Source organism: Chiloscyllium punctatum, chromosome 8 (genome assembly GCF_047496795.1).
Source record: "Chiloscyllium punctatum isolate Juve2018m chromosome 8, sChiPun1.3, whole genome shotgun sequence".
NCBI lineage: Eukaryota > Metazoa > Chordata > Chondrichthyes > Orectolobiformes > Hemiscylliidae > Chiloscyllium > Chiloscyllium punctatum.
The window spans coordinates 52,523,455-52,538,903 of record NC_092746.1 but is presented as its reverse complement, the minus strand read 5'-3'; positions in this window follow the sequence as shown (position 1 = coordinate 52,538,903).

The window sequence follows — 15,449 nt, the reverse complement described above, 5'->3', positions numbered from 1 at the left end:
GGGTTCTCTCATGGACAAGGATAGCTTCCTCCTCCACAATGTCGTCCTCCTCAGGAGACTGGTCTTGTTATCCCAGTGCCTCAGCATCCACCACATCTCCTTGTTGTCTGCTCCGATTGTATGGAGCACAGCCCGGCAGGTTGATGCTGCCCACTCTGCCTGGGCTATACTGCTCAGTCAGTCCAGGCCTCAGTACCACATCTTCAACAGCCCTCTTTTCTGCTCCCCCACAGCCCTGGTCAAAGCACAGGCAGCATTACAACAGTGCTTTGTATCAGTCAGGGGATTACACAATGATGCTATCAGCCAAGATTGTACAAGATGGCCCTTGTCCCCAGAATGCAGCCTTGTAAGGCCCTGGACCTTCAAACACAGCAGGTACAGGAGAGTGCTCTAGGATGTGGTGCACCAGGATGCTCCAGCAACGTGGCTGATTCTTAACTGTCCTCTCGGCAATTAAGGATGAGTAATAAATGCTGCCTAATCAGGGATGTCCTCATCTGATTAATGAATAAAAAAAAGTAGGATAGTGAGGGACATGTCTCCATCAGGCAGCCATTCTTCAGGCTCACTCTAAGCAACAACATGGTCGAAGTGACTACAATGGTCTGACATCCTTCCTGCCCTCGGCCCACATCAAATGCTTAACATCTCACTGCACTCAGTACAGACATCATTACACTGACAGGACAGTTGAGGAAAAATTGGCATGTGACTCACACAGGATTCTTGGAGGTTGCACAAATAATGGCTCCTCTTCAGCCAGAATTAGTCTTTTCTAAAGTCAGTGCTGCTAATTTCAACATTTTTAAAGGGCTCAAGTTCAATTTGCGAGCACCAATACTATGGTACAGATTGCCTTTGACAAGGGTCTGCCCCCTAATCACCTTCACTGTACAGATAGGGCAAGTGGGATATGAAATAGCTGCAAATTGAATGCAGCTGGGCTTTACAAATGGATACTTCATGTATTTATTGCTAAAATATCATAGCATCAAACAACCATGGATCCTGCACTTTCATCCATCACTTACTCTGCCTACTCTGGGAGTTGACTCAGTCAATGTCCAGTAGAAGTTCTCACCAAGAGAATGCCAAGTGTTGGCAGGGCCTGCAGCTTATGGTTGACACCGTCAGCACTGGGCAAGACCTGGGCACCAGGTTCCCTACCCATTGCCTCCATATCCTCTATTACCTCGCACAAACCAAACCATTTCCACCCATCACCCATGTGGAAATTCACAATATTCAACTTCAGCTACAACTGCCCTTCCTGCTGTCTGAAGTCAGGAATTACACTTTAGTGATGCTCCTCTACTGTCCCCCCTGTGGAGGCCGCAGCAGTGGTCACTGCCAATAAACCCCCCTCCTGTACACTGCCAAGCCCTCCAATGCTGTTTCACATACCCAACCCCATACAGCCTGCATTTTGCCAGTCACTGTTCTGTTCCTGTTTGTAAAAATGCCCTTAAGTTTCACCTCCCACCCTACCCCCACCACCCACCATTCCCCATTCCACCATCCTTGCCTTGCCCACCACTTTGTGGCAAAAGTTCTTCTGCTGCTCCTATAGGCCCCTCCCTAAATCCCTGAATGCTCCTGAAAGGTTCACAGATGAGACCCCAGGACTGTCATCCCCAACTTGGCCCAATTTCAATGCTCAGCCCCTAGACATGATGGACCAGGCGCTGACCGCTGTGTGTGCAGCTCCCCTTCTGATAATACCCAACTGTGCTGAATGCTGCTGCTACTGCTGCTGCTGGGCCTCTAGGGCTGACCACTGCACACTCCCCTGCACTGGAATAGGACAGATCCTCTGATGCTGGGTGTTCCAAGTGGGCAGCTAACTGCAGTCAAGCATCTGAAATTTGTGTAAACTGTGCCCATGACTAATGCAACTGGGGCCCCCTGATTGGCATCGGCCACCTGTAGACTAGACTGAGGACATTACCACCCCAGGTTCCAACATGACCATTTGGTTACATGAACATGTAGCGTGTTTGGCTGGCAGGCAGACAGCTGACACATGCTGTAGGAGTTACTTTGATGTCTATGTGTGCCATCCAGCCAAATGTACACTGCCCAAGCAGATGCCTGCGAACAAGCATTGCAAGTATACTGGCCAAGTGTCTGTGCAAAACAGCATCTCAATGCCACAGGAAGGAGAGCCTTTGTCCCTGGCAGAAAAGTCAACATGGTAACAGGAAAGGAAAGGCCAGGCGTGGGTGCTGCAAGATTGCAGGTAGTTGCTAAATGATGAGCACTAAGAGAACAAGCAGGCAGCCCAGGAATACAGCCTGCTCCCTGAACACAGACTGTCCCTCCTGCATCTTTCAATGTGAGTTGCTTGGATCAAGCAGTGAGCTGACTCTTCCAGGTACCTGTTCTGGTTTCCAAGCACCTCCCAAGCCCACGACCATTCACATCTAGAAGGACATGGACAGCAGGTACATGGGAACACCATCACCTGCAAGTTCCCCTCCAAGTCACTCACCACCCTGACTTGGAAATATATCACTATTCCTCACTGTTGTTGGATCAAAATCCTTGAATTCTCTCCTTAAGGACACTGTGGTCAACCTACAGCAGGTGGACTGCATCGGTTCAAGAAAGCAGCTCACCACCGCTTTCTCAAGGGTAACTAGGGACGGGCAATAAACAGGTGGCCCAGCCAGTGATGCTCATGTTCCACAAGTGAAATTAAAAATAACTGGCTTAGTGATTGGAAATGGAGAGTAATGCTCCATGGATATTTTTCAGTCTGGAGCAAAGTTTGTAACGGAATTTCCCAGGTATTAGTATTGGAACCCCTGCTTTTCCTGATCTATATTAATGACATACATCTTGATGTGCAGTGTGCAATTTTAAAGTTTGAAGATGGCACAAATATTGAAAGAATTATAAACTATGAGCAGGACAGTGCAGAATTCCAGAAGGACAGTGGTAGGTCGGTGGAGAGTGTGGGTGGGTGGCAAATGGGTTTCTATGCAGAGAAGTCCGAGGTAATGCATTTTGGTAGGAAGAACATTGAAAGACAAAATAAAATCAGGGGTATAATTCTAAGGGGAGGTGCATGAACAAAGGGTCCTGAATCCATATGTGTACAGATCACTGAAAGTGCCAGGACAGGTAGAGAGCAGCAGTATCCTTGTCTTTACTAGTAGCGACATAGGAGTGCAAAAGTAAAAAGGTGATGTTGACTCTGTATAAGACACTTATTAGATGTCAGCTGGAGAACAGTGTCCAGTTCTGAGTGCCACTTTATAGGAAGAATGTGAAGGCATTGGAGACAGCGCAGAAGTGGTTTACAAGAATAGTTTCAGGGATAAGAAACTTCAGTTATGAGGAGAGATTAAAGAAGTGGGACTGGTCTCCATGCAGTTCTCAGGTAAGCATGAGTAAAACAAGGAGCACAAATGTCTTGATGCCTCACTGATTTTCAGAGCCTCTTGATTAAAATAGCAATGATGAGTTTCACCTCAGCCAGTCAGGTGATTGCAGCAGCCATTTTAGACCATTTTAGACTTAAAACCACTTTAAGTCCATGAAACTCTCATGTATTAAGCCAAATGATGAAAGCTGAATATTAATCAGTCACTTCACTCTCATCATAACTCATCAGAACTCCTGCCTCAGAGACTGTGAACCTGATTACTATGGCCTGCATCTAGCTGGGATCCAGCGAACTCCTTCAGCCTACTCAGGGTAAGAATTTTTTTGCATTTGCAAATGTCTCTTTCTGCCATTTCCATGACTTCTTGCACCTTCCATCTGTGTTCAGTTTATTGCCTTTGTTCAAAAGCTGGGCCTGAAGTTCATTACTCTTTGGGCAACTGACATTAGTTCCTTTAAGGTCAAGTTCCAAGTTCCTGCAACACCTCATATTGACAGGACAGGCCCTTTAATTTGAGAATGTAATCTGCAACACTCTCACTTGACAATTGCTTCTTTTCACAGAAGTTAGCTCTCAGTGCAATCTCATTTGTCATGCTGTTAAGCTCAAAACTTTAATTTGTGCCCTATCAGACCATATTGGTTACACACATCATGGTGATGCAAGCTTTTACATTATCCTCATTTATTTATTCCTAATTTATTTATTTGCAGCTAAATGTGAAACCATTGTAATTACACCAGTTAGTGTTCAATTTCCCCATTATCATCCAAGTATGCCTTCAGTGCCATTTTTTCAAATTACATATTATGCTAACTCTCTGAGCTACATCAGAGCATGATGTTTCACTCAAAGCGACCTTACAAATAACCCAAAATTCTCAAAATTAATTTTAGAAGTTCAAAAGTGTATCACAATGTTCTTCAGTCCTTAATTACTCAAATAAGATGGGAAAGAAAATTCTATCCCACTCTCGTCAACATCTTCCTGTGGTGCATTATACTGACATGCTTAACCGTAGGCAGCCACTAATGCTCAAACTATATTTACACCTCCCTAATAAAGAGGGCAGGAGATAATGCAATAAAACAAGATGGTCAGATCTTGTAAATATACATTACAATATTCTGTTCCACACTTATAGAATTCCTGTTCTTTCTAAGCTAAAAGGCTATATCTGTTTTGTGGACTTTTACTTTATCCCTTCAATGCCTAAAGATAATGGGGTAGAAATTCATCTGGGCGTGTTTTAGATCCCAGACTAACTGCTGTGTAGGCAATCAGTATCACATCCCAAGGGGGGAGCCTAGGACCCATTTAATAGTGTGTCTTAAACCTCATCAAAATAATGTGATTGAGCTGTTGACAGCTGTCAAACCTCTACAATGAAACTATCCCATCTCAGAAAATGAATTTCAAGCTGCATCTATTGTCTGTACCTCTGTACCTCCTGGTTCCACATGATTCCAAAAGAATGTATTATTTGCCTGTTCATAGGTGATGACTTAGTTGAACAGGAAAAGCTGGAAAAGCTGAAAGGAGAAGGTCCAAAGTTCAGGAAAAGATTCTAAAATAAGTGCTAAATCACATACATACAAGGCACCTAATACCTGCTTTAGGTGAAAAATAAATATCTAAAAGCATTGAAAATAATCCAAAGCCAAGTTAGATGTTTATCGGAGATCAATGGGGCACAGAATAATTGTTATTTTTCCACCTACATTCTTTTCTCTCTTGCAGATCAGTGCAATCATGCACATTTATAACCATTGGTAAGGGCAGTGTTCCTAAAATAAGTGGCATTCCCATATCATTATACTCAATGTAGCAACATTGACAGAGATCCAAGTACGTCTTACACACACACCCTGGATCATAAATGATATCTCCCTTGCTACTTCAGAGAATGTTGCAGAGACAGATGGAAACATTTCATCAGATGCTGCAGCTAAGATCAGCTAATTTACTTAGACTTGGTCTTCCTACTTGCATTTTTAAAACTTATATTGATCTTTTCTCATCCTCTGAAGCAAGAGTTAATATTCCTTAGATAATGTGGCTGACTAAAGCACAGGAGTCCAAACTGGAAATGCTGAACGGATGAGTGAATTGTAGTCACAAGTGAAAGAATACCCGTAACCATATCAACACTGATGCGCTGGTCCGTATATTCCAAGGGGCATTGCTAGAGCCAGACTTAAAGATGTTCTGCAATGTGTTGCATGGTGCGGACCAGTAAATGATAACTCCCTCAAGTGTCTCATCTTTTTTTTTTACTTTGCTCTCCAGAGAATTATCACTTGTCTGGGCTGTCAGATTTATTCATTGACACAGAATAAATAGATTAATTACTTCATATAGTACAACAATCACATATTATTTTTGATGCAGAGAGGGGGCATCATGGTTATAACCAATCCTAAATTGTTCATTAGTAGCCCAAGCAATTTGAAGAACATGATCAAGGTCCACAGGGTAATAATAACCATTAGGCCCTGATGAAGTGATCACTAACATTAACAATTTCAGTTCTGTATTGTGAATATCTAAAATGTGAATACACCCGTAGAATGACTATGAACTAAAAAAAAGTAGCTGTACTGAACTATTTTCATTATAATTGAAATATGCTACTGATTGTACTATCGATACTTTTGTTCCATTTTATAAATTTTTCCTAACAGAATATACTTTGCAATGAAAAGTCATTTAACAGAAATTGACTACTTTAAATTGTATGTTATGTAGTAGTGTTGTCCTACCCCTCTACTCTTTTAAACTGAAAGTAAAACTCCCTCAATACCATACTCATCAAACACTCCCAGGACAGGGTCAGCATAGACCTAGGTGCAGAGTAAATCTGCTTCTACGCTGTCCCCATCAAAACCTCCCAAGACGTTCTTACCCCTCTATACAATGGGAAAGCACAAATTCTGTTTGTAACATCTGATTGTTCAGATATCAGAAGTCATATCTTATGTGATAGCGTACATGAATAATTTGATGATCCTCAGACCTGAGAACAGTGTGAGCTGATCTTTAAGTGATACATCATGGATGTACTGACAATTCAGGGTTGGTAAAAAATATTTGAACCCAAAAGGAGCAATGAACTTGCACAGGAGGACTGGTGCTGGGTCTAAAAATACAGCAAGACTACAAATTTTTCCAATACCTGCTAAACGTTCCACACAATCTGCACTTATATAGTGTCCCTTATGTAGTAAACCATCCAAGGTGCTTCTCAACTGCAAACGATTTGGTTCAAACTTATACAGTAGTTCGGGAGGGGCTTGAATCACCAGCAAAGATGCAGAGTTTGTGGTAGGGGCTGAAGAGAATAACATCAATCTGCCCAAAGTTTAAGTGGAGAAAATTCTGGTGCATCCAAACTGCACGTTGGACAAACACTCTGACAGCACAGAGGTGAGGTGAAGGGAAGTGCTGCAAAGGTAGATGTAGGGGTCATACACAGGAAATTAATAATGTGCAGAATTTCACTATCATTATGCTGTTGGCCTGAAGCTGCATTACTTGGTCGTTAACTTTGGTGATTGATTGAATTGTCTGCGTGGCGATAAATTACCTATGCTACCAAGATACTCAGGTGGAGAATTGGTTTAAATGAATGATCAGCCCTGGGACATTTCATTAGTGTCTGAGGGGGGAGAGCAGGGGTCTGGTGGGGGACATTGAATCACCATTAAACAATAGATTGATAACGAGATAACAATGAACTCAAAGGTGTGTTTATTATAGTTGTTAGTGGGCAAGGGAATGTTTTTGATTCTCACAAGGAGAGACTGAACAAGCATCTGGATGCTGGTGTGCCGAAACCAAGGTAAACAAATATATTAGATTGTATTCTGCTGCCAGTTGACTATTGATACAGCACACACATTTCCATTTATTTTTAATGACATTTTTGAGTTTAGTTTCTGCGGCTCCCTGGGATTCTCTTGAATTAACAATCGCAGCAGCTTTGAAGCAGGAACAATGGGAGGTCCTGGGGGAGAAACAAGGCCGGAGTTCATTGAGGGTTTGAACAACAGTTTTTAGCTAATCAGAGCTTTTCTTTATCCTCACCAATAATTGAATTAACAATCCATGCTAAAGGCACATTGCACAAATTGTATTAAAAGGGCATTAATTTTCCAGAAAAGAGTGCTAGTGATAGACTAGCTTCTGCTTCTCTGCAAGATATATGGATTATGACAGGTGATTCCTTTAATGACATTTGTGTTTCTATCGCATTAAAATATTGTCTTTAGTAAAACTGTAGAAGTAAAATAGATTAAAAAACAAAGGAAATCTGGGATAAATTAAAAGACATATGTTAGTAATAGTAGAATTCAACGTAGGGAATAATATTTTTAAGCATTTTAAAATTAATCATTTTAAGCATTAATCAAATTATTTTACATAACACTTTTTTAATCACTGTTTCTTCCATTGATGGTGAAACAGTTCTGTTTCTTTTTGAATGTCTGCACTTTCCTTGCACAGCCAATTCAGATCACATTTAGAACAGAAGGTTGGATATTATATTCCCCACCCACCCTCACTAAGATGCTCGAGAATCCACCTACAAAAACCTAGCTTGCCTGCAGCAATTAAACTCCCATTGGCCATTAGCTGTCTCAGCATAAGACTTCCACCCCCTTCCATCCATGAAAGAATCCCGCCTTGGATTGGCCAACTGTACAGTATGTTTGCATAGTACTTGATGGTTGTGGAGGTTAGAGTGAAGGGACCAGGGTTTTGCCAGTGAGGTGGGAGGGATACTAGTTTTGAGGGATAAAATAGGAGCTGGAATGTTGGGCCTTAGTGCTTTCGGACACCTCCTTTGCCTGACACTAGCCCATCAGATAAAAGCTGCTGAGCTAACCTCTTGGCATTGGCCTCCTGCTGACCAGAATAAATACTGGGCACTCTCATTTGGCCACTTAAGGACCTGAAGAGTAAGTGAGCCATTTGATGCCTCCACTGATGCCCCCACACCCCCATCACTGCCAGGTCAGGGCAGGTGGGAAAGCAACAGGCAATCTAAATGCTGCATTTTGAGACCCAACACCAGCTTTCACTCTAGGGTTCCCTCTCAGCAAGTCAAGAGCAGCTTCCAATACAGCGCTGGGTTTGCTCAGGGCGGTCAGAGCTAAAACCTTCTCCTTATGGGGAGTGAGGAGCCTAATGATGTGCACTACCCCATCTGTCCTGACTCTTCCTGTCCTATTGTGGACTGTTTTCCCCTTGGGATGAGAGGTATTACGGAAGATGAAAGTGGGAGACACAGTTTTTACTGATTGTGGAGACAAGTATTCCTCTCATTTCTTTTTGACTGCACAGAGCTCTGAGGTCTGTGCTCAGTGGTCTTCCCATGTCCTGTGCATGGCTCTCACTACATTTGTTGCTGAACTTTCCACTACACAGTCCACTTACTGAGCGTTTTATCCATGTTACCTATATGACATAATCGACGCTCATGATTTATCGCTGTCTGGTGATGTTGATAGTTCATAAGCAATCAACATCAAACATTTCTGTTCTTTAAAGCAGCTACACCAACCAGCTGCTGCTCTGAAATCCTTGCTAGACTCAGGGTTCAGTTTGGTTTGCTTAAGTTGGGATATGCATATTGCATTCTGGTAATGAAGTAACTATTCTGACAGCTTTTGGAGATGGATTCTGATTTATACTTGTCAGGATCAGGCCAGTGGCTGGTCCCTATTCCCACAGCACATTTCATCTTGCTCATTTCTGATGGCAGATTCCTTACTCTTCCATTCTCACACCAGTTTCCCATTAACACCAAATATTGTCACAGCAGCATAATTTATTTTTGGCAGTTTAGCACGTGTTATGACTTTAACTAAAAACCAGCTTCATCATTGTTCTGTTTTGTAGGAGACCACTTCTCAGCTCTATCTGCCTTAAATTCCTGAGCAGCTTCTTGGCAACATGGCCCGTATCACTTGTTTCTTGCTGTGTATTTATTTATAAAGCGAGCCGAACCCTACATGCACATATGTCCAAGCTGAAATATTAAGGCCAACTTTTCATGCCAGTATGATCCTAAACATGCATTTATTAGCTGAAAAATTGGGATCATTTTCTAAGCTGGAAATTTATAGGCTACAATCTAAGTTACATTTGAACTAAATTGCTGTTCTGTATCACTTCTTTTGATGACAAATCACTCTAAATTGTTGCTGTCATCAATAGCTCCAGAGAAAGCTACTTTATAAATTGAGAATTTCATTCCGAACAAACAGAAGAAAAGTTACCAGTCAAATTATTGCGATGTTAACTCCCACCATCTCTGTTATTGCAATTGGTTTAAAATGAAAAGGAATGACAGTCAGGGAGTAGTTCATTGAAGCTGGTAATGTCAGTATCAAAAATCCTTGAACATCTTTAACAACAGAAAGAGAAAATGCATGTTTCTTCTTAAAAAGTATGCTTTTAAAATTGGAAAAGTGCCTAGTCATAGTGATTCCATCTCTGTCTAGCTTCACATGTGAAAAATAGGTAATCTGCATGGGAACTATGGCATAGTAAGGATCCACATAGAGAGAGACAAAAAGGAGAAAAACAATCTCTTCTTGCATACCAACTTTGCAAATTTTAGAGCTACATGGAGTGGTAGTGGTTATTACCAATCCAATGATCTCTTTAACTAAACCATCATACCATTTGCCATTCTCTCAAGCGTAGCCAGGTGGTTCATAAGATACTGTAACAGAAAACAAAAACGTTTAATTAAAATCAGAAGATCGTTTCCCCTAATTCCATTAGTAAATTCTGTGCGTGTAATTCTAAATTCATGCAATATTGTAAATAAAACAAGGGATGAAAACTAAAGAGCCAGATATTGGCTTCTGAGGCCAGTATTCCTGACTTATTGTTTCTACCAAGGTAGGAGGAACCAGGAACATTTGAGATTCAATCCCAGGGAACAAGTGTCGGAATGGGTTTGCTTCCCCAATCCTGAAGCTGACGTAGGCACCCATGAGGCAGCTGAGTGCCCCAAGGTGGGCTACTTATAACCTAGGACGTGTTTTAGAAATTGTTAGACCTTTTATTCCTCACACCCACTCAATGCCGTGAATCATCACTCCCACCATGCACACCATGGTCTTTCAAACCTCTATTCCTATCTCAATGCCAACACTATCAACCGTAATTAAAAACAGAAATTGCTGGAGAATCTCAGTAAGCCTGGCAGCATCTGGGGAGAGAGAAACAGAGTTAACAGTTTGCATCCAGCATATCTCTTCTTTAGAGTAGACTCCATCAATGTTGCCTTCTTTCTTTTATCATTTCAGATGTCCAGCATCTGCTGTATTTTGTTTTCATTTCACTGTCAGCCAACCCGATAAAATAAATGGAGCAGGACAGAACAACTGTGGTCAACCAAGGCATCAGTGATAACAACAACATACGCAGCCCTGGTGACCCTCCAAAGTTCTTCATACCAACATCTGCAGCTGATGTCAAAATTGGGCGACCCCAGTCAAGCCGGATGTAATTATAATCATTGAATCATACCTTACAGACCATGTCCCAGACATGACTATCCCAATTCCTAGGTGTGTCCTACTCCACCAATAGGACATGCTTAGCAGAGGTGGTGGCATAGTGGTATGCAGTTGGAAGGGAACTGTCCTGGGATCTTCCACATGGACTCTGGACGCCATTAGGTTCATTAGCTCTTTATATTGTTTTAGATATTTTCAAAACTGTCAGGACATCTACTGTGTCTTAATTTAACTTAGGAAATGTTGTGGGCATTCTGACAGTATGTTTTTGACCGTCACTCACTCGCTCACCAATGGACACACACTTTGATCATTTATCTTTCTCATGTGAATTAAACTGGCCACTTCTTTGGGAGTTCAGCAAGCTGTGTTTTTCACATTTTCTGATGTTGTAATGAGCAAAGACATCAGGGGTAGTTCATGCACTTTAACACAATTTAAAGACTGCTGCCCACGTGTTCTATTTGTTGATTGGTTTGCTTGCTGACTGATCAAACAGGATATGCCTCATCAGCGTCATGCTTTACCATGCCAAGTTAATAATGGTCCAAAAGTCATTCACTTACTAGGGATTGATCAACTCCCTGTGTTAGTTTATTTAAAACAGTTAGAAGATATTAGAAGTTATGTTACAGACATTGCAGCAACCAACTGCTCTCTACGTGCATCTTGTGAACCCACAGAAGAGTAACTGGCAGACAGAGCTGCAATGTTGTATACACACAACACATGGATTTCTCAAAAGGAAATTCTCTTAAAAGCAAGATGCACATAAAACAAAAGTGACTCGCCTAGACATCAAGGCAGCATTTGGCCAAGTGTGGCACCAAGGACCCCTGACAAAACTGGAGTCAATGGAATGATTGGAATTCTGCCTAACCCAAAGAAAGATGCTGTGTTTGTTGGAGGTTAGTCATCTCAGACACTGGACATCGCTGCAACAGTTCCTTAGGGTAGTGTCCTAAGCTTTACCTCAGCTTCACCAGTGACCTTCCTTGCAGAAAGACCCAGGCAACATTCAGGCTTGGACTGAGAAGCAGCAAGTAGCATTCACACCATACAACAAGACAGAATCCAGACATCGCACCCAAACATTCAAAGGCAGTATCATTACTGAAACTAGAATTACCAACATCTTGGGGGTTACCATTGCTGAGAAACTGAACTGAACCAGCCATATAAATTCTGTGACTACAAGAACAGGACAAAGTTTGGGAATTTTGCAGTACATAACTCACCTTCTGATTGCACAAATCCTGTCCATCATCTACGAGCACAAGTCAGCAGCATGATAGAATACTCTCAGTTTGCCTGGAAAATGACAAGAACATTCAAGAAACTCAAGATTATCCGGGACACAGCAGCCTGATTAACTGAAACACCAACTATCACCTTCAACATTCACTCCCTTCACCAGTGATGCAGAGAAGCTGTGGTGTGTACCATCTACAAGGTGCACTGCAAGAACTTACCAAGGCTCCTTAGATAGCAAACACATACACACACACTGTCTGAAGGGCAACTGGGGGTGATCAATAAATGTTGGCTTAAAGGCCATGCCCACATAATATGAGTGAATAGATTTTTAAAAACTCACCTTCACAGTCTCTCTACCCTCCACAATAACTCAATGCCAACTCCAGCCTCCCCTGAATTCCCTGCCAAGACCCTTTATATGTTTCATGTCACCCATATCAAATGGGAGAAAACCTTCTACAATATAGGTTTGTAACTCTCTTCTACAATTGGCAGTGGATGCAGTTGTTCATTTTCAATATGAGTTTAGATACATATTTCTTAAGCAAAAGCATTAAGGAATGTGAGCCAAAGGCAAGTATATGGAGTTGGACTGCAGATCAGCCATAATCCTATTAATTGGTCAAACAGGCACAAGGGACAGAATGTCCTACTCTTGTTCCTATGTAAGATCTTCTCATCCCATCACACTTGATAATGAAAACATTCCAATTGATAAAACCCAATCAAAGCTTTCACATTTCTTCAAATGGTTAATCTCTTGCAAAAACAATCTTCTGTTCACACGCACATAGGAGACTGCTAAGTATGATAAGAGCCCATTGTGTTAGAGGCAAGGTATTGGCATGGATAGAGGATTGGCTGACTGGTAGAAGGCAGTGAGTAGAGATAACGAGATCATCTTCAGGATGGCAGCTGATGACTGTAACAGTTCCGCAGGGGTCAGTGTTGGGACCACAACTATTATACATTAACAATCAGGATAAAAGAACTGCCAAATTTACAGATGACACAAAGACAGGTGGAGAGGGAGGTAGTGTTGAGGAAGTGCAGAGGCTGCTTTACAGAGTGTAAAGCTATGGGAGTAGGCAAAGAATTGGCAGATAGAATACAATGTGGGCAAGAGTGAGGTTAGGCTCTTTGGTAGGAAGAATAAAGGCATACACTATTTTCTAAATGGGGCAAGGCTTTGGAAATCCAGAACACAAAGGGACTTGGCAGTCCTATTTACAGACTCACTTAAGATTAACACATAGGTTCAGCTGGCAGTTAGGAAGGCATAAGCAATGCTAGCATTCATTTCAAGGGGGGTAGAGTACAAACACAGAGATGCACTGCTGAGGCTGTATAAGGTTCTGGTCAGACCACATTTGGAATATTGTGAGCAGTTTTGGCACCCTATCTAAGGAAGAATATGCTGGCGTTGGAGGGAGATCCAGAGGAGCTTTATAAGAATGGTCCCTAGAATGAAAGGCTTGTCATGTGAGAAGTAGTTGTGGACTCTGGGTCCGTACTCAATGAAGTTTAGAAGGATAGTGGAGGGGGATATCAGACTGTAATATTCAGAATACTGAGAGGCCTGGATAGAGTGGATGTGGAAAGATGTTTCCATTCGTAGGAGAGACTGTGACCCAAGGACACAAACACAGATTGAAGGGATGACCCTTTAGAACTAAGGGTTTTTGCCAGAGGAGCTGTGGAGCTCATTGCCACAGGGGGCTGTGCAGGCCAAGCCATTGAGCATTTTTAAGATAGAGGTAGTTAAGGTTCTTTAATGGTAAGGGGGTCAAGGGTTACAGGGAGAAAACAGGAGATTGGGGTTGAGAAACATATTAGCCATGCTCAATTGAATTGAATGTGGAGAAGACTCGAATAGGCCAAATGGCCTAATTCTGCTTTTATATCTTGTTGTCTTATGGCTTTATAAACCCTAAATCAAAGACAGTTAATCCTTCAATAGCCTCTTTAAGTTGACAATTAAACTGTGAACTCAGAAATCTGAGCTGAGAAATTTCTGTTCACGCAACGCGGTCAAAATTACCTAATGATAGTTGATGGGGAAATGTCAACAAAGAGCTGTAATGAAACTGCATGGCTGAATGCTACTATTTTGGTTCTAACCTATGCTTGTTAGTTAGATCAGTCCAGCAGATCTTTTCCTCAGTCTGACTGACAAATGCAGCCTGTCTTTTAAGGTTCAGATTGTTTGAGAAAAACTTCACATCATGCAGACATACAGAACTATCCACTCTTCAAGAGAGTTTATGACTTCTCCATAAATGTGCGATTCGCTGAGCAAGTTAAGGCCCTTACAGCAGCCAAATAGGGTCCATTTGAACTTCATATCGAGGTCAAATGGCCATTGCTGAGCTTCGGTTTCCCTCCTCTGTGCAAGGCATACTCTCCTTCCCCACTGGCACCTATTGGATCTGGGTCCCAATCACCATATTTAAATATCTGTAGAGATCTCCCAACGTTATGAAAATCCATTCCGTAGGATTACATAGGATCTGTTGTGTTAGAACGGGCCGTTTGCCAGAGTTTCTGCTTCACGCAAGCCTCCTCATCTATTTCCTCATTTAAATCTACCATTGTAAACCTTCATTTCATTCTCCCTCATGTTCTTGTCTAGTTTCCTCTTAAATGCATCCATATTATTGCATATTTCAACACTCCCTGTCTTTCACGGTGGCTTGCACATACTTTGGGTCGTTTCTTCTCAATGTCTTACTGGATTTCTTGGCTTCTGTTTGGCTGGCCATTTTACATTTCCCCTGAATTTAATTTCCATTGACCTCCCAGAGAGATCTAAGGCTTGACTACATACAGAAGAGTAGAGGCAGAGCAAGCCAAACCGGTAAAATAATTACAACAGAAAGAACCAGAGTGGGAAAACAAAGTGGTGTAGTACTTTATAGATTGTGAAATGTGTTTTTGCTCTTACAAAGCACACAATATAATATATCATATTCAATCAGTGTCAGTGCTTTTACATTAACAGGAGGGAAAGCATTCAGATTTTCTGAGTTACAATCTTCAGACTGTTCTGGCCTACTGACAGCCATTGATTTAAAAGACAATTTACTTCAGTAAAACTTCTAAAAAGGAATTTTTTTTCATTAAGCATAGATCTCTTGCTCGCAATACTGCTACCAAGCAGGAGATGCTGTATAATATTGAACATATGCTTTTCTCTTTGTATCTGAGAGCACAGAGTCACTAGTGTTAGATGACTCAATTAACGCAATATTAGGTATCAT